This window comes from Cyanistes caeruleus, chromosome 3 (assembly GCF_971803275.1).
Source record: "Cyanistes caeruleus chromosome 3, bCyaCae1.hap1.1, whole genome shotgun sequence".
In the NCBI taxonomy this organism is placed as follows: domain Eukaryota; kingdom Metazoa; phylum Chordata; class Aves; order Passeriformes; family Paridae; genus Cyanistes; species Cyanistes caeruleus.
The window spans coordinates 36,556,814-36,578,272 of record NC_141703.1 but is presented as its reverse complement, the minus strand read 5'-3'; the positions used below and the strand labels follow the sequence as shown (position 1 = coordinate 36,578,272).

Here is a 21,459-nt window from a genome sequence, read left to right as displayed (position 1 = left end):
AGATAAAGCATGTATTTGAATATATTTATTTATTTATATACATTTAGAGCTGTCATGGTAACCTTCTATTAAGGGCCTGAGCACTCTCTGAAGTGCACTCATGGCCTCTTTTATGTCCAACCTATTATATGTGTGAACCAGTACCTTGCATTTTTAGGTAAGATCTCTCATAAAACATATTTACAGGCATTAGTCGAGTAGTATGTTAATTGTCTCTCATATCTCCAAGTAGAAAAAGAACATGCCTGTATGAAGATCTTGGATTGTACTGGCTTCACATTACTAACAGTAGTACTGATCTCTTTCCTAGAAACTGATTTATCTACGGGTTAAACTTGAAATAGAAACTTAATTATTTCGATTATAAAATCATGAAGTACCAAATTCTGATGAAAATAGATTTATCTTTTGGATGATAGAGAAAAAGAAAAAAGAAAAACATTTTAACATAGCTCTCTTTTAAACACAATCATGACTGAGAATTTCAGCTCCATATAAATTCCTTATTAGGTAAGTATTATGACTTCTCCAATAACTTATTTGCAAACTACCTATCTAATAAATTATCAGCAGGAACTAATGAACTCTTCCACATTGTACTATTTCATTTAGACTAGAAAAATACACATTAAATTGAAAGTCATCCAGACAGTATAGATTCAAAGCACGAGTGAAAACTTAAGCTTGGAGCTGCTATGACACACAAACTCACTAAATAAATTACTTATTTTAAATACTCTACTGATTATCATAAAGCAGACTGAGAAACACTGAAATTGCCTCTTTCTTCTAATATTCCATTTACTTTAATGCATTGTCTCAGTGTTATATTGATATAAAGATGTTTGAAAATGGTGCCTGTAATCTACATTTTTGATCTGTTTAAAGAGCTGCTGGCTTCAGCAGAACATTAATGCAAATCTAATGTACCTGCTGGTATGATTAGCTGAATCAAATGATGGCATTTAAGTAACACCTAAATAATCTTAATTAGGATCTTCAGCTCATCTTAGCACTTGGAACTCTACAGATGGATAGTCTTAATTATCAGCCTTTTGATTAGGATAACAGCTCTAATCAAGATGATGTGGTTCTGATAGACAGCATATCAGTAAATTAATGACTGTTGTTAAAAGGAAAACATAAGTGAAAAACAAGAGCTGTCTGCTATCTGGAACCTGGTAAAAGAATAAAGTCTACAGTATGTGAAGAAATTAATGCTTTGTGGGAAGAACATAAGTATTCACATTTGGTATGTGTGGAACTGAGCCAATAATAACGCCTACCCCCAGCTTCTCCCCTTCTACCCCCCCTAGACTAAATATGGATGTGTTCCCTCTTGCACAAGCACAAATCATAAGTAATGCAAATTAGTTTATAAACATTCTTTTTTGACATCTTGTGATTTTATGAATGTCCAATGGACACAGGGCATATTAACCAAACGTCAGTGAATGGGTTCCACTATGTAGGCAAAAGTGACAAATGGCTTTTTGGTGTTATTAGTGGATGCTGTTCATTTGAAATGGAGGCTATAAATTTAAAAGTATTCCTACATCACTAGAAACACAAAAACACACATGAAAATGCAACACTGTCTTGCAGCCAACTTACACGATGTAACATCTGCTTCTGAGATGTTTCATCATTCACTGCTGGAAAATAAATATAAGTGTTAGACTAATTAGGATGCCATGATAGAATATGATAAAGTGTTTTTTAATATTATCCAGATATTGAAATTATTATTTAAGTTTTTAAAACACCCTCCATTTCATTCTAATTATTGTGATAGTACTTTTTATTTATGTATAAGCATCTGTTTGTAGAAGTTATTTTGTATTAGCAAATGAAGGGCATTGAAACATCAGCTGTTTCTGCCTAGTCCAGACCATTATACTGAATTATTTCTTACTTCCTGATGAGAGTGCAACCTATAGGAAAGAAACTGTTTTAAACTTTAAATTAGTATCTTTGGGCTTAATTTTGGATACACCCCAATTTCCTTACTGAAATAAGCAAACTCTACCACTATAGCAAAGTGAAAGCAAAAAAAAAAAAAAACCCACAAAAAAACCTGACCAAACCAAAGCAAACCAAGAAACCTTCTAAACCACACAAAACCTACTTGAAGAGAAATAACTTAATGAATGTAGAAGGTAGTATCTGGAGATGAAAAACAGATATGTTTTGGAGGAAGAAATGAGCAGGATGAGAAAAGAAGCTGACACCTAAAATAACAAACAGTGTAAGAGTAACTTGTGTACACCCTCTTCTCAACGTGCTCTTTGAATATGCAAAGAATTTTGGGAGAGGAGGCATAAGGGTTTTTCACTTTTACATTTTATATCCAGGGAACCCTGGCAAATCCATGCTGTTCCTATAAACACTTAATGTTGGAACTAGATGTTATATAGAGAACAATTGATCTTCTATGACCAAACTAACCCTGCATGGCATAACAGTTAATAGGTTTATCTGATTAGGATTGTCTATAAGATCAAATGTCCTGAGAAATATTTGTTTTGGACACATGAAGAGGGAAGTTTTCAGGGGCAAGCAGCAGTCATAAATGCTTTTGAGAGGCAAAAACAAAGGATATTGGTATTAGATGGAACTCTTCACAAAATCATCTTTGGAGGAAATACTGATGAAGATACAGCATTTTCCTGATTATATGACCTGACAATCAGCCAGGTCACACACTGCAAGACCTCCTTTTGAAAGTGGAGGAAGGCAATGAGACTAAGAATGCTCAGAGAGTGCTAATACTAGTGATGCAGGATTTCCATTTTAAATTTGCTATCACTTAATTGTTTTATATGAAATATCTGGTCAAAGAGTGCAATACAAACAGTATTCATGATATGAACAATATTTGGTTGAGATAAAATTCCCCCAAAAATATTACGGTTTGTGTGATTTCATGCATCTCTTGATTCTCAAAACCTCTCCCCATCTAATTTACAGTTATTAGAGATAAAAGATCTAAAGGAAAATTTTGGGCTTAAATTCTCCAATTATGCTGTCAAGTAGGATATAATCAAAGGTATATCTTGAAGTTCTAATATATTTAAGCACAAGACAATTTCTAACATATTTGGAGGAATGTAAATGCTAAAAAAAATGCAAATAAAACCAGATTTTGAGCCTCAATACACATATGATTTTATTACAAGCACAGTATGCTTACTTTCTGCCTGTCTTCCGTTTTAATTTTGCCACTAACTTTGGACTGCTGCATATATTTTTACACTTTTGATACAAATTTGAGCCTTAAGTGTGTACAAAAAGAGAATAATAGAAGAGATAAAAAATGTTTATAATAAAATATTTATTCATTTCTTATATGAGTACTTTTAAATATATCAGTCTGTTATATATGTTACTTATAAAAAGTATGTTACCTAAGTATGTTACCTTTTCTACTTATCCCTCATGAATTATGCATTTCAGAAAAACAAGATCCAGAATCAAACTATGCACAAAAGATAATACCTTGATAATCCTCCATCCATCCTCATCAGCCTAGTAAAGCTTGCATTTACAAAGGTAATATATGTTGAATAGAATAAGCACAATAACGTAGCTCATTAAATCAGGCATTTAATATAATCTAAAATGTATTTATTTTATACATGGTGCAGTCTATCTGTTTAAATTAATTGGTGTTTAATAAACACTTGCATAGTGCTTGCTGCAATGTCACTTAAATGCTGATTTGTAAGTAAATAGACATTACCAATTTATATTTATAAAATAGGCCCCTGATCCTGCAAGTGGAACCACACTGATGGATTCTGGTACCACACTGTCCCCAGTAGGACACTCTGGAAAACACAGGAGATCTCACAAAAGCCCAAAGGAAACAACAACAATAAAATTATCTAGTACGTTTTTGTGTGGGAGGTTTTGTCTGTTCTTCTTTGAGACCTCTCATAAACTGCATTACCTGTCATGTGGCATCCAACACCCTGTGAAGGAACTGTGAAAGACTGCAGGCTGGATCCACATGGAATACAAGCTCTTTGCCTTTTGCCACCTCTTTGTGTACACAGGTACACAGCAAGATTGGCCCTGGTCTCAGATGGTGCTTTCTGAGTACTGTGTGTGTTCCCATCCACGATTTAGTGTTTGTACTCACAACCAGCCTTGTAGGCCTTTGCTGACTCTTTAGAAGGCTGCTTTCTCTTCATCTTCAGTGTTATTTCGTTTACTTAAAGGAATTAAGCATCAGTGTGGTAGCTTAAATTGTACAGAAATTTTATAAATAATGATATTTTGTATACTGAAAGACTGAAATGAGGACGAGCTTCGGAGCATAGGGAAGAAGAAAAAAGAAGGGGCATGACATAACAAGACCCTGAATGACACTTGATATTGGAATTGCTCATCATTTACTATGGTAATAATTGTCCTCTATCTATGAGTTTTCCATTTAAAATTATATGCTTCCCTGAATTAGATTATGGCTATCAATTAATCACAACAGTGACACTTCCAACTGAGATCTGGATCAGTGTCGTTACTGAGTGAAGTCATAAAATTCACACCCCCCAAAAAAGCCCAAAACCATTCAACATTTTAAGAGAGGAGTTTTTTAGGCTTTTCCATTTTTCTCACTTACCACAGTTTGCTTATTGCTGATACATATTATCTGCTTCAAAATGCTTGTGTCAGAAAGTTAAACCCATGAAATGTTAATGCCACATGATGTTAACAGGGATGTGGGAATTAACCACTCCCAGAAGTTGTGGAAATAATTTCTTGCTTGTCTTTACTCTAGAAGACTACAGTATTTTCATTTATTTTCCATTCAGGTTTTTACCACAGAATTGGATAATTAAGTACCAATTTAAGACATATTAGGCAGGGGAAATTAAACTGAGTTTAGCATGCAGATTACGAAGATATTTCTAAAATAAATTTGGAACTTAGTAATGGTGCTTGATTTCTTGCATTAGATCTTTTATATGGACAATATATGCTGATATGATGCCTAAACAGTAGGTAGATAATTTTATAATTATCTTAACAATTTTGATTTTTATTTGAGTATTTGATAATGTCTCTGTATGTAGAATAAATATACTATGGCTGAAATCTTTCAGAAGTTTACCTATACATTCAGTTGATCTGGAAGCTGCTGTTAGATACTGTAAAGTAGGTTACACTTAAAATATACTTCACTGAATTTTAAAAATATTTTGATCTGTACTGCACTGTAAGCACAAAAATATATATCTGAAGATACAAAAAGATCTCATGATCTTTCTGTAAATCTCATAAAACTCCTTTTTATCCACTGTTTATCTTACTTCTACATATATTTTTTTTTTATATTTTTTTTTCTGTAAGAAAGGGAGAAAAGCTTTAGGTGTAGCAATATTGAACATATTCAATAGTGCAGGTACACACCAGGCCTTTCTTTCCATGTAGTTCCAGTGCACCAGTGAGAAAGGCTTGGAATGGTACTCAGTGTGAGGCACCTGCAATCACACCTAGGCATCCACCTTGATCCTCAAACATTCTTTTTCCCAGCTTGCACTTCACATCAAGGAAAAAAAGACATCTCTCCTGTTACATATAGAAATTTTTCACAGTCCAATTCTTGACTAAGATTGGCTGAGGCCAAATCTGAACTATTCATATGAAATCACAAACAATTGTCCAAACTGAAAAGGTATTTCATTGTTATAACTATGTAATGTGTCATAAAATAACATATTCTCTCAATCTCATAATAATAACAACAATAACAATAATATTTCTAAAATAAGTCATGGGTATTACAGTAAGTAACAACTTTAGGCATGATACTCTATTGACTGATCTAACTTTAGACAACAATTAAAATGTGCATCTGGCCAACAGCAAAATTGTGTTTCAAGGGAGGAGGGTGGTGCGTGGGTGCTTGTGGGTGGGTATAATCATGCATTTTATTTTCTTTGCATTGCAACAAAGTCCTAAATTTTATTTTGCATGCTATGCATTATTAGCACACACAAACACAGATACATATGTACAAATAAATACATATGATATATATGTGCACAGACAAGTATTCCACTTACCTATCTAATGATTTAACAAGACCCTCTACTCCAGATTCTAAACAGACAAACAGTCACAAATGGTTAAACACATCTTATCCTGTAATATGTGTTAATTTTCTGGTGCATTAGTTGCATATCTGGTGCATTAGTTTTCTAAAATCTGGTGCATTCATTTTCTTTTTTTATCAGGCATAAGAGAAAACAAGATTCAGATGCCTCCTTTATAAATGACAGAAAAAGAAGTTGAATTTTATTCAACTAGGCTGTTCTAAACTTTCTTTGAATGGATGGAACAGCCAAAAAGTTTCCAATGGCAAAGTTTTACTGAACCCCAAATTTACTTTTTTTTCTGTGAAACTGAATTTGTTAGCTTCAATGTACTAACATTTTCAATTAAAAATGAATCATGTAACCAAAAAAAGAATGAACTTTGTGCTCTTAAAAATCATCGTTGTTGCAATATAAAGATTTTTCTACCTTTAAGAACTAAATATTTTTTAATAGTGTCTAATAATGAATCAAACTGTTCATCTGAAACTAGTTAGAAAATTTCCTATTTCAGTGTAGTTAGAATAATGAGGATGGACATAACTGATATTTACTTTCATAATTTTTTTTCCATTTGTGAAATGCTAGCCATATTTCTACCCTTTAAATTTAAAATTAAAATGTTTGAAAAACTTTTCTAGAAAATAAGTTTATATGTATAGAACAATGAATTACTTTATCAAATTTGTAGCTTATATGGTCTAAGCTATTTCTAAAGGCATACTTAAATCAGAAAAAAAACCAAAGCCTACAAACATTATTCACCCACCAAAAGTTTTAGTTTCAAAGCTATGTGCTTAGTTAAAGTATTCCAAGTGTTCTTATTAATTTCAGGAAAAACTGATTTTGAACTTCAGATATTGGAAAATTAATCTTGGGCAAACAAGGCTTGACACTAATTGGTTACAATGCTTGTGATAACAAACTGTTAACAGAGGAGACTTAGAGTGTCAATCGTTAACCAGTCAGTTGTATCAACAACTAAATGCTTATTTAATCAAGTTGTAGAAGGCAATCTTAGCAGGGTTCAAGTTTATTTTGTTTCCTTAGGTTTTTGGGAGCAGTGGAGGCAAGGAAGGAAGGAAGGAAGGAGAGGGGCATATATAACAGGACGTATTTGATGTAAAAACCAGATTTTAATAAAATTACAAACTAAAGATTTAATTGACATGCACTGAAAGTGTGGAAATAGCATCAAAAATGAATATACGTGCTCAATGTATGTAACATCTGAATTTTGACAGAATCATACTGTCAAATAAGAATCATTCAAAATAATCATACAATATGAATATTTTTGAAATATTTTTATATTTTTGAATATTTTAAAATACAGTAAAACTTTGGTTTTACTGCATTTTAGCTATTGCTGAAAAACTCATCTGAAATAAATATTTTTAGTAAATTGATATTATTTCAGTCTGGTTTTAAATTCAAAGCTTATTTTACCTCACATGGGTTATAGATATATCTAGAGAATATTTCTCTTCATGATGTTGAGAAAGTAGAAATATAAATAAAAGCTAAAATTAGTGATTTGTTGCTTGCTTTGGTTTGGGGGGTTTTGTTGGTAGTTGTTTACTTGTTTGATTTTGCTATAAGGTCTGAATAAGACAAGCTTAGAGACCAAATATTTTCTGTGTTGAAATAAGGAAATAGTACTCACTTTCTTGCACTTTGTTTTGTTTCCTGTAAGATACAGCTTGAAAACCAGTCATACCACTTAAAGATAGCCTGAAATGCCCAAGCCCATTACTTTGTGACTTATTTTTAAGGCAAAAAATGCAAGCAGAAAAAAATCAAATAAACAAAATATATGAACCTACCTTGAGATGAAAGAGTCTGTGTTAATGGTAAGAGGCAAATTTTACCTTATACAGAAAAAAATATTTCTCCTGATCTCAGGAAATTCCTTTTCTGATAGTTAAAGTGACACAATGATAATAAGGTCCTTTTGAACATCAGTACTCTGACAAAATTTGACATTTTCAGCAGAAATTATTAATTTGATAATGTTTTAAGATAGGAGACAGGTTCATTAATGTGTTTTGTATAGTCATGACCAAGATTGTAAACAGTTAAATGTTTTGAAAAGATATGAATACAAGTACAAAAAAAAAAAAAAAAAATCATGGTTGGGAAAATATTTTTTACAAACTTATCTAACATATCTGTTCTTTATCCCAGAAAGAATCATACTGTTGCTGTGTTTACATCTGCAAATCTAATTTGGAAGCTGTTTTAAATGGTGACAATGGTAGCATTTCTGATGCTTGAACATTTCAGAACATCACTATGTGAAATAGCATCAATACTGCTGTATCATTTTTTAAGAGAAATAAAAAGATTCCATTATTTTCTAAAAAATATACATATGGTCAGTGCAGCTCTTTATTCCTTGAGACCTTGTATTTGTTAATAGAAGATGATAGCACTTCAGTTTTTGTCCTTACAGAAGAGCTACATTGGTCTATTAAATTTATGAACCTAATTTGAAATTAGTTCTCTACGTACTGATAGTTTCATTCAGTAAAAAACTTAAGTAAATTGATGCAATTTATTTTGCTAAAATTACTCGTGGCACATGACCAAAAACTGAAACCCACTGTGTGATTCACTGATATCTTCTTATGTCTGTACCTGGCTTAAATACTCCTCTCTTGCTCATTCTCACCATATCAACAGCCATCTACTAATTCAGATTACAGCTGTTCTGTGCAGGCAGGAGTTTTATAAAAGAGAAAGATTTATACACTTTAATTCAATTTATAATAATGTTTAGTATTTCTATTAATTTCTATTAACTTGAGATTAACTTCACAATGGAAAAAAAAAATGGTCAGAAGAAGCAATCACAGCTGTCCACAGGAAAAGGAGGATCACTGTTAAAGATAACACAATAGCTGCTTTTGAGACAAATAACTTTGGAGTTCTTTAATACTCCCTGAAATATGTCTCTAACCTTTTCCCAGTACTGTATTACCCAGTCAGCCCAACTGCAGCTATTTTGTACATGACACAGCTGAAGAATGCCTGGGTCAGGTATCCTTCAGAAAGCAGTATATAATCAGGAGAGATGCTGTCAATTTGTGTTGGCTTTTTGAAGGGAAATCTCACAGGCTGCCTATCTGCCTCAGCTCTGGATAGCTCCAACATCATATATCTTTATTAGCATATTCAAATAGAACTATTGTCATGTAGTAATTTAATTTCAATCCAGCCCAGAATCTCTAAAGATGTTAGTTGGCATTAAGTGGTATTGTCAACTGTTCACTGTATGTCAGCACTAAGTTATGTGAGTAAGCTTCTCTACCAAAGAGGACATTTCCTCATGTTCAACCTGAAGGAAAGAAGCAAAGGAAAGCAAGAACTGTAACTCCAAAGATTAAAGATCCTGTGCTTTCTGGCAAGCCTGGTTAAATGATAGAGGATGATACTGTAAAGGGAACTGATGAAGTGGTTAAAACTGGTGTGGGAGTGGTTTAAATGATATTCATTCTGCCGAGGAAGATCAAAAAGTTCAACTTGTAACCTGATTCAATGTGTCTGATTTTATCTAAAACAAATTACAGAGCACTCAAACAATATTTTGCCTGCTGAAAATGTACAGGTAGTTGCAACAACTTCAGCTGACATTACAGGGACTTTACAAGGTTTTATCTCTGGGACCAGTGGGATGAGTGTTCACAGATATGCATAGTGGGGTCTCCTTTACTCTAGTCAAGATAAGGTCCCTTCTATCTGTCCTTTATTAGTAGTTTTGATTTCCTGAAGGAATTTTCCATGGCTTATACTGAAATTGAAAGAAATAAGTGTTAAATGTGCACTTTCAAGTGCACATTTTCAAATATTTTTTATAAACAAAAATGTTTTCTAAGACATTATTCACTCTCTAGCTTCAGTAGGAAATTTAAAATATTCAAGAGTCTCCCTTCTGCCCCATTCAGTTTGCCACTTCTAATAAATATAAACCACATCTTTTTAGAGGGGATCAGGAGATGTCTGGCAAAGTTTTTCTCTCTAAGAATATATACAGACTATGACATGGACATCATGTCCAATGCTTAATCATCTTAGATCCATTTTGGGATACCTTATTACTGATTTTATAATGCCTGTTATATAATTTTGATTGTAGTTAAAGTTATCACATGGGATACCCATGGGGTATCCCAGCTAAGTAGCTGCAATATAAAAATTTTAGCAATCACCATGAACTCAGCTTGATCAACTTGTGGAAAGTCCCTTGGGAATACATTCCTCCACTCCCTTTTGCACATAGACCCATAAACTTATATTTAGCTGCCAAAATGCCAGTCAAGGAGTTTTAGGCACATTCCCATGTCCCATTCACTAGACTAAACTGTCACAGCTATAGCTGACAGTTTAAAGAGGGGTGTGTGAGAGATGTGGAAGCTACTGCAGTATAAAAAATAAATGAGAAAGAGTGCTGCCAAAGAGAGCAGAAGCAGTGATCAGAGCACTAATGAAGTGCTAAAACATACCCTGAACAAGCTCGTGTATATTGCTTAACTAACCAGACATCTATTTGTTCAGGGTTCCATTTTAAGGTATTATTTAATTCATATGTCTTTGTTTATAAATGTTTGTGTTAGTAAATAAATGCAACTATTTCCTTTTTACATGTTTTGTCAAAAGTTATTAGAATATGGGACATTTACATTCCATGAGTCCAATTGTCAAAAATTTATGTGTAAAATTCAAGTCTGGTAGGAAAATAAAAGATGTTTACCTTTAAAAACACATGAACTATTACCTACAATAATGATATTTTCCAAGGTGAAAATTACTTTTAATTTATTTATTACCCAAAAAAACCCCTCTGTATCTGAGAAATTTTGCTATTTATATCCATAACAACATTTTGCAGGTACTGTGCTGTTGTTAAGTGTTGCTCATGAAATAAAAATTTTTGGCTTAATACATCAGCAGGGGAAAGTAGGAAAGTGAATATAATGTAAATCATCAGAATATTTTACTATATTTATACAGGTAGGAGATCCAGAAGAACACTCCTCCTTGTTGGCTCCTCTATCACTTGTGAAATCTCCTGGATATTCATGCCCTGCTCTGTTCCTCCTGCAGATAATGGGGTGGTTGCAGACCCCCACAAGGAGTCAGGCCAGTAAATGTGAGGTTTCCTCTTGTAGTCTGAAGAACATGTCATTTAATTCTTCATGATAAGAAATGTATGGTAGTGACACATGTACTGTTTAACCTACTAATTCTGATCTTAGCCAGCTAGAAGCTTATCCCTAGGCATAGCTTTAGGCATTACTGCTACAGCTTCCACTTCTCAATTTTCTGTGCCTCCCCAATTGCTTTAAATTCTGTTTAAATTTGCTTAAATTAATTGAATTTAGTGGTTACACTTTTCCTACTGATCTCTAAAACACAATAATTAAACATTTCTCCCCAGGAAAAATATCTTTTCCTCTAATCTACATAAAGTAAGCACCCTATATATAAAAATTCAGTTTGAGAATACCATATTTCCTACAGATCATGAGAAAATTAATTAATTGAAAATGATGATTAAATTAATTACATCAATTAAATTATAATTCCAATATAAATATCTGTATGAATTTTGAACTAAGATAATGTAATTCCTAATTTTTGTCAAAAGATGCTATTGTAGTTAAAATGCATAGCTATAAAAGCCAAACCCAAACAAATATATCATTACTAAATAAAAGTCTTCCAATCCTTTTTGGCTTTCATCTACCCAACTACTTCTTCTGAATTTAATATGTGCTTCCATTTATTGCTGGGTTTGTGTTTGGTTTCATTTTGTTCTGTTTGTTTTGAGGGTTTTTTTTTTTTGTTTTTTTTTCCCTCCAAGTACTTTTATAATAATCCAGATAGAACTGTAGCATTTTATCATTCTTTAGGTAGTGTACTCTGTGATTTGTATTCATTTGGGCTTGTTTTCCATGAATTGTATCATTTCTAAGAGCAAGGAGTTACCTTACTATTCTTCCTCTCCCATTATAAAAATATTTTACATCTCATCCAGAAATTTAAAACAATAAATGAAATGTCTCATATTCAGGCCCTGGCAACAACAATGCATTGGAAGTAAGATAGCACTTCCTATGATACAGCAACATTTTGGGGGAAAGCAGAGCCAAAACACATCTATTGACATCTATTGACATCATCTCTATCCTTCAAGTCTGAAGATATTTCTGAATAATCATGCAACCACTTCAGACTCTTTCTGTTTGGCATTTTATATTGTTCGAAAGAGATCATAATGCATAATAAAATCGAATATAAATTATATGTGTTACTCTAAAGATACTTTATTATTTCCTCTCATGTGCCAAATGCAACTCTTAAACTGCTAAGAAATCATCCACTACACAGAGCACAAGGCAGTAACAGCTTCAGTGAGTAACTTCTTTGTCTTCTGGGAAGCCTTATAACCTAAGATGCATTCATAGTTAAAAGTGCCTTGAATGCATTGGAAAACATACTTGAACAATTAAAAGTGAAAGAAAACCCTCTTAGCAGACTTCTTTCACCTGGATATTCTAATGGTACTTTTCTCTCAGTACTCAATGATCTTCTGAATTTTGCCATTGGTAATACAGGAATATATTTTCTTTTTTTATCTGAGATAATATAATACGTTGAATTTTTTTCCTGAGCTATAGGAGCTTTTTGCTTTAGATCTTTACTAGGCTACATTTCTTACACAAGAAACTTTATCTGCAAGTATAAGGTCACATTATAACATTGTTAGAAGTTAATGTGTTTTCCACAATAACTGCTGACAATATGAGCTACCCATCCACTGGCCTGTTTCAGACTACTCTGGTACTGTCAAAATGATTCTTTCTCACCTTTTAAGCCTTTTATTTTTAGGATAGAAAAGGCTGTTGAAGTATAAAAACTAAACTACATATTATATTTCTTTTATTGAATTTATTATGAATAATGGCACACATTTTGAATAAGTAATGCTGCCTTATGTCCTACAAACTACTTTTGGAAACTGAAATAATAAATCTCATAAATTGTGTATTAAAATAGTAAACTGCACATTTGTAAGACATCCTCATTTATTTCTATAAAAACATATCTAAAAAGAAGAGGCTGTTTGCCAAGAAGTCAATCAGGTAAGTCCATATGTTATTGATTTCTCTATTGCTCTGCATCATTTAAAAATAAGATCAAAACTGAAAAGCATAAAGCCTTACACTTTAATATGCTTTAAATTAATTTCTTTAATCTTGCACTGTCTGTGGCAAACAGGTGTGTAATATCTGCCTGGCTCATTGAATTTTTCAGGTCAGTGTTTTTGGGATTCTGATGTTATTATTTGGTCAAATCTCAATCGTCTTCTTTGGTTATAAGTAGTTTGTACATGACTTTGAACATGCTATACAGTTAAATAGTAAACAATTTGAAAGACAGTTTGTCATATTTAATATCAGGCAGAGATTAAGAGAACATTGACCCTGCAAGTGACATATACATCTTTTGAAATTCAGGTGCCTTGTACAAAAGCAAAACAATAGCGCACAATAGTGGAGAAATCTGGGCTTAACACAAGTTCTTCAGAGGTGTTAACAACAGAGCCTTGTGTCTGCTTTCTCATACTCTGGGTTTTACCAGCCATTGCATTTATGAGACATGACCAATATTGGATAGATAAGTTGCCTTCAGGTCCTTTTCTAGAAACGTATAGGTATTTTGAATCAAAATTTCTGAAGAGTTTAGAACACCTAGAAAGCTACATGTGACCTACACCACAGCAACATGGAGTAGCTTCCTACTAATCATATAACTTAATTCTTAGCCCAGACTCAAAAAGACTTTACAGATCAAGTAAGAATCTGCTTTTACTATGAAAAGCAGTAAAATGTTTTCTGCTTCTGTTTAACAGTTTTGCTTTTAAATAAGACTTTAACAGCTCAAAGGAGCTCAAGCTTTCAGCTGTGGCATTCTTTGCCTTTCCTCACAACACCTTTAAACTGCAAATGACATGCAGTGCTAAGAATTTTTGAATTCCCTAGACCACTTAAAATCAAGAAAACTTGATGCTCTATATTACAGGAAATCAGTTTTGTTTTCCTTCTCACTTTATCATCTGGGAGAAATTTTATTAGCTGAAGATTTTTTTATGAACTTGTTACTTAGTTTTTGATATCAGATACAGGCTATCATGAGTTTTGAATTATGAAAAGGTCTACCACTGTTTTAAAAACTTTAAAAATGTTGATGTTTTTATATGCTTTGAAAATGTTAAATGTCTCAGACCATCTATGACAATACTACCAACAAAAAATTCTACTTATAGGGAAGAAATATAAAATCTAGCAGATCAAAACATTAGGATTATTTGTTGAATATTTTGTTTAAGTTCTGATGTCTTTTTCAAAAGTAAGCATTAATTGTCATGGTAATTGTAAGACAAAGAAAACCTCTTGTTTCTGGCAATGGGTGAGCAAAAAATTTGTTTCTGAGACATTACTGTTGAAGCTCAAACTTGAAATTTCAGCAAATCAGTGTAGTAGACCTTCATAAGGTAGTTATTTAATGAAGTTGTTGCCAGTCATGAGTAGCAACATATTTGACTATGCTTAAGAGACGCACTTCAATGAAAAGCAGACATAGCTCTGAAGGAAAACCATTGACAGATAAGTCTTGAAATATTTTCAGTTTCCTTTTCATGAACTATAATAGTAATGGACTTTTTTTTTTTTTTTTTTCCCTTTGGTCATAGACAACACTTTTAAAGGATCATAATATCACTGTACTGGAATTTGAGTTACTAAACTGTTAGAACTGTCCTGAGTCATACCAATGGTCCCTCTACCTAAGGGTTATGCTTGTAAGAGTGGTCAGAAACAGTTTATTACAATGTACCAGTGTAAACATACAAGGTTAATTTCCTTAAAAAACTCGTTCAGCTTGCAGAAGTTGAAAGAGAGTTAGAGCTAAAGAAATATTTCTTTTTCAGGTTTTGAATTAATTCCTTTTGTTTCTTGAAAGAAAATGTCTGAAGGTTTACACATCAGCACAACTCTTTAAAAGGTGTATTTCAAAGCTTGTATTTGGCCATACATGCTGATAATTTTACTGCTGTATAGTTTCACTAACTGGGTATTTATTTAACCAGTCAGGTGATATAAGTAATTCTGTTTGACTTTTTTTGACCAGTCACAAATACTATAAGCAACATACCCTTTGGATAATTAAATCCAATCTCTTAAGAATGTAAATGACTATTAGCTGAATTAATTTGCATAATGAATACATTTAAGAAAGTTGAGATAATTAGGCTGTAGAAAAAAAACAACAGCCAAATTCATTGAATAAATTATTCATTGTTGGTTTTGTCTTTTAATTATTCATTCATCTCTGAATGTAACAAGTAACAATCGTCATGTTCAGCAGCTAAATTTGTGGTAGAAAAACCAATGAAACTCATGTTTCACTTCCATGCAGCGTTGTTCCCACAATTCATTGTTAGGCTGTTAATTTCTGTTCTGGTAATTTATTTACTTTATGAAAAGTTTTTAATTTCAGTAGACAGGAGTTCATCCATTTAATTTAAAACTTCTTGATATGTCTAGCTGTATTTCAGTTTTGCTTCTGCTTGGAAAACAATACACACAAAGGATACACTTGGATTTTTTTCCTGAGGAAGTCTAAGTACTTTTTGTGGGAAACATATTAAGCTTGTTCTTTTGGCTGTAATTGATTGACTTCCTCTATTTATATTATTGAGATAACTCTTACAGTGTTATGAGACTTTTATCTTTAGAGGTTTTGTTCATGTTCATGTTCATGTTTTGTAATCTGTCCATGGCATACTTTTTTCACATTTACTGCAAATCATTGTGATTAGGAAGAAAATAGAAGAAAAATTATTTAGTTGAGTCCATATCCACTACTTATTACTCCTTGTGACCACTTCCCTTCTTTCAAAAATTTTCTCAAGTGTTTCCTTTTGCTAATAAATGTTTATAAGATGATTGCATTAAACTTAGTGGGTTTAGACAGCCATTAAAGCATTTCTGGAAATACCTCTCCAGATCATGTGCAGTTTTGTGTGCCACAATATAAGAAGAATCTAATGTTATCAGAGAGAGTCTGAAGTAGGGGCATGAAGTTGGTGAAGGATCTAGAGGGGAAGCTGTATGAAGAGCAGCCTTGGTCAGTTGGCTTTTTCAGCTCGGAGAAGAGGAGACTGAGGGGAGATCTCATTGCAGTCTGCAACTTCCTCATGGGGAGGAGTGAGGGGCAGACACTGATCTCTTCTCTTCAGTGATCAGTGACAGAATCCAAGAGAATGACATAAAGCTGTGTCAGGGGAGGTTTAGATTGGATATCTGGAAAAGGTCCTTCACCTAGAAGGTGGTTAAGAACTGGAACAGTGGAACAGGTTTCCCAGGGAGGTGGTGGTGACACCAAGCTTGTCAAGTACTTCGACAATGTTCTCAGGGACATGGTGATTTTTGGGTTGTGCTGTAAATACCCAGGAGCTGAACGCAATGACCTGTGGATGTTGTCTGCCTGGACTTGAGAAAAACCTTTGGCACCATCTTCTATGGCATGCTGCTGGAAAAGCTGGCAGCCCATGAATTGGATAAGTTCACTCTTCACTGGGTAAAACTGGATGGATGGATGGATGGATGGATGGATGGATGGGCTCAATAAGTGGTGGTGAATGGAATCTATTTTGTTTCTGGTCACTAGTAGTGTTCCCTAAGGATCATTATTGGGCCCAGGGCTATTCAATCCCTATTGATGGTCTGGATGAGAAGATTGATTTTACCCTCAGTAAATTTGTGGATGACACCAAACTAAGTGGGAGTGTCAGTCTGCTGAAGGGTGTAAGGGCTCTGTAGAGGGATCTGGACCTTCTAGAGGGAGCTGGATTGATGGGCTGAGACCAGTGGTATGAGGTTTAAAAAGACCAAGCTACACGTCCTGCATTTTGGCCACAATAACACCATACAGAGCGATAGACAGGACAGAGTGGCTGGAAATCTGGTCAGAAGAGAAGGACATGGGGGTGCTGGTTGACAGCCACTGAACATGAGCTATCAGTGTGCCCAGGTAGCCAAGAAGGCCAGTGACATCCTGACCTGTATCAGCAATTGTAGGAGACGCTTTCTGGGGACGGTCAGAGACACGGCAAAGACCTCTATAATCGAGTTAAGTGTTAGAAGTTTATTTCAGGGCGTGGGGTAGAGAGGTAGAGAGAGAGAGCAAGAGAGGGCAAGAGAGGGCAAGAGAGAGGGCAAGAGAGACGGAAAAAAAGAGCAAGCAAGAGAAAAAAGAGACCGAGCTCTTCTATACCACTACTTATATAACCTATACCTTTGAATATTCTATTCCTTAACTAACCAATCTTTCTAAGTATACTAATATAGTAACATTTGTGTACAACCTATAGAAATCGCTATTTTTGCATATTTTTAGTTATCTCAGGGTCCTTCAGACCTTTCCTTATAAGGCTGGGATGAGGGGTCTCAGCTTGGTTTTATTGCAGGAAAGAATGTGTTCTGGCATACCAGCCCGGTTTCTTTGAATTATTCAAACCGTGCTATCATTTGTATTTCTTCCTTAGCCTTTCTGGCTACAAAGTCATATTTATAATTTCTTTCTAATTCTACCTTCCCAACAAGCAATGGCATGTCCAGCAGCAACAACCACAGGACAGTGACTGTCCCCTTGTACTCAACACTAGTGGGGTCACAGCATGATCCCTGTGTCCAGGTCTGGGCCACTCAATCCAGGAAAGACATTGAGGTCCTGGCTGGAGGATATCCAGATAAGGGCAATGGAGTTGGTGAAGGGTCTGGAGCACAAGTCCTTTGAGGAGCTGCTGAGGGACCTGGGTTTTTTTTTAGCTGTGGCCTTATCACTCTCTACAGCTGCCTGAAAGTAGGTTTTAGACAGGCTGGAGTTAGCCTCTTCTCCCAGGCAACAAGTAATAGATTGAGAGGACATAGTCTTAAACTGTAACAGGGCAAGTTTGGTTTGGACATTAAGAAGAATTTCTTCACAGAAAGGGTGATTAGATGTTGAAATGGGCTGCTCAGGGAGGTGGTGGAGTCACCATCCCTAGAAGTGTTTAAGGATTGACTAAAGTGGCACTCCATGGTCTAGTTGACAAGATCATGTTCTGTCATAGGTTGGATTCCATGATCTCAGAGGTCTTTTCCAACCTCATTAAATCTCTGATTCTGTGATCCTTATATGACTCTTCCAACTCAGGATATTCTATAATTCTATAATTTCTGCTATATTACATACTAGAATACCTTAACTTATTTAATCTTAGATCCAAGAATATCTGGTTTTATATATAGCTCCTGTCTTTTGGGATATTCTGCTTGTTAATTACACTATGACAATTTTTAGAAGGCCATAGTTCAACTGTCATAAGACTCACCCACATATGATGATAGAGTAGTTTGCATCTACAGAAATCTACAATATAATTCATGTTACTCTGTGTTGTGAGTTGTAAAGTCCTTCCACTATTCAGTTTTTGACAGTTGCAAAATATCAAGTTTTGGAGAATCAGTAATAAACACTAGCTTGTGCTCTTATCAAAGCACCTGAGAATCCAAAGCAGCAGCATGTGCTCTATGAGTTTTCTATTCTTGCTCTCAAAAGATTAATGAAGTGACTTAGTGAAACATGGATTTCTTTTTGAGAGAAAGTAGACAGAACACAAATAAAAACAAGATTATGGAGAAGGACAGTTTATTTTTTCTCATTAAAGTGTTATCACTTGAATGTTCCCATTTTAACTTCTTGGTAAGAAAACTACTTGTGCATTTTTCTCAAGTGATGCCTTATCTCATGTTTTTAGCAGTATTTGTTAGTGATTTGTTAACCTTCTCACTGAGCACAAAAGCTTCACTGAAGCCCAGGCTGACATTTAAATGTGTAATGTTCACTATTCATTGAAGATAACCTTTTCCTTCTACTAGCTACTCCTCTTATTTAACAATTTTTACTTGCTAGTGAACTTACACGTAATGTACAGAACTACACACTTAGCTTGGGGCCCAAAACAATTCTCATTTTAACTCTCTCTCACCCTTGCAACCCATTTAATTTACTGCCTTTGATTGAATAAGCATTTACCACTGCAATAAGGCTGATTTATGCAAACTTTAAAAGTTTTCAAAATGTTATCATTCTCTTTCAAATATTTTTTTCTCAACCACTGTAACAGAAGTGATCATGACATAATAAAATATAAATGCAGATATATGAACATATATGCTAAAGTCTGTATTTGAAAATGAAACTATGAAACAAAAAATAATAGCTTAGTGATTTCATAGAATCATTTAGGATGATAAGAATCATAAATGGAAATTAAAGACTTAGTAAAATCATCTCTAGGTATCAGAGCCATTCTAAACTAGAAATATATAGAAAGTCTGCATAACTTTACTTAAGTTAAAGCAAACACTGGCAACTAATTCTTCACAACAAGCTGGACATATATTTCAAAAACAGAACCACCTTCCTGGAACACAAAATCAAGCAGAGATTCAAAATTGCAGTAACGTAAAAAATCTTAGACAAAATGTTCTAGTTACCAGTACAATTTCTTCTGGAAATTGTCTCTGTCCCCCAAAATGCCTTTTCTGATTCACATTGCAAAAATCCCTTAGAGATGATTCCTGCTCATTGGCTTTCAGGAAGCTTGTTTTTAGCTTGGCAAGAGCACGCACCTTTGGGTCAGTGAGAATAAAATAGTCACCGAAAAGTTTGTCTCAGCCTTTACCATGGGAGAGATTAATGCCCTTCCAGAGACACTAGATACAAGCTTCCCATCAAAAAATTAATTTTAACACATGACCATGCACACTGACTACAATTTCACTTTTTACTAATCTTCATCAGTAAAGTCCAGGAAATAAATACCAACATGCTTAAATATCCCAAAAGTTCTGCAAGTTGTACAGATATTCCAGAATGGAATGTATATAAGAAAGGCATCTGAACAACAGTAAAGATAAATTTAGCCATATTCATTCTCTAACTCCTCTCAATGCAAACCATGTAAACACAGTTCACTGCCCATTTTCTCCTTGCCAGGCTCAACTCCACAATTAGACACCCCAAAGGTAGAGTAACCACTTGGGAATTTGAAAGTTAATGAAACATTAAAGTGAGGAAGGGCAACGGCCAGCTCTCTGAAAGACATGTTGATTACCAACATTAGGTCTCCTTTCCATAGGTAAATGGAAGCAGACTATTATCAACATTAGACCTCCTTTGCTTAGGAAAATGGAAGCAGACTATCTCTGTCAAGAGCTGAGTGTTATCATTTCTGAAGAGAAGTCAAATGCCATTTCTCTTTGCTTGTCAAAAGGAAGAAATTATCCTCCCCAGCTACACATTATTATCCACCATCTGTGTGACAGTTTCTCATAATTACTTACATACGGCGTCTTTGATAAGCCTTATTCCCGATAAACAGAAAATAAAATTAACTCCCATATTAGATCACTCACTGAGAAGACATGGAATAAATATAGTAGGGCTTTAATTTTTCTCTTTCAGAAACCTGACAAGACAGCTGCTGAAACACACACTTAGAAATCTTTGTTTAGAAAGAAATTCTAAATGAAGCTACAGATTTTTGAAGCCTAAATATTCTGCCTGGTCAATTCAACGGAAATAGTTGGTTGTTCTCTTTAAGAAATGAATCAACATTTAAACAAATATAAGATAGTGCAGATTTATATGATAGCCAGTGTTTTCTTTCTTTTTTTGCCACTGTATTTTAAAATCTACACCTGTGTTAAGCCCTAATAACAAATTCAGATGTTTCATTAAAAAAAAAAAAGAAGTTGTTTTTATGATCCTAGACATCTGTTTCACCATCAGCTTAAGAAGGTTAAGCCTTCTGATTACAGATCAATTATTATACTATTAATAATTTGCTGATGTTATAGTCATGACTTTAAAAAAGTGATGACCCATTTGTTCCTGAATGTAGTAGTTTTGAATTAAAAAAAAGAAAATGGTATGATACTTGAAGCATATCAGAGACATCTTCATAGCTCTACTGATCAGCTTATTATGCAAATGTATCATTTACTGTGAGAAGAACTGAATGTTGTTCTACCAAAAGAAATATGATGATATTTCATATAAACTGCAGCCATTCAACACTCAACTGAGGATTAGCCAATTTGGCTAATTGTTTATATAGTCTTCAGCTTTGGACCTGAGATTTTAAAGTACAATATCTTCATCATTCATTTTAAACTAACTACGTTATAAAACCGACATTTATTTTTCTGTGATGCCTGTCATCGTTGCAGTGAACCTT

At 34.0% G+C, this 21,459-nt stretch overlaps 1 long non-coding RNA gene across 1 annotated transcript; it reads left to right on the top strand.

The window, feature by feature from the left end:
* The first annotated feature begins 12,731 nt into the window (after positions 1 to 12,731).
* On the top strand, positions 12,732 to 21,148 carry LOC147654085 (uncharacterized). The gene is made up of 2 exons (XR_015285448.1): positions 12,732 to 17,247; positions 17,777 to 21,148. It is a non-coding gene; the product is annotated as an uncharacterized LOC147654085 (long non-coding RNA).
* The last annotated feature ends 311 nt before the right edge of the window (positions 21,149 to 21,459 follow it).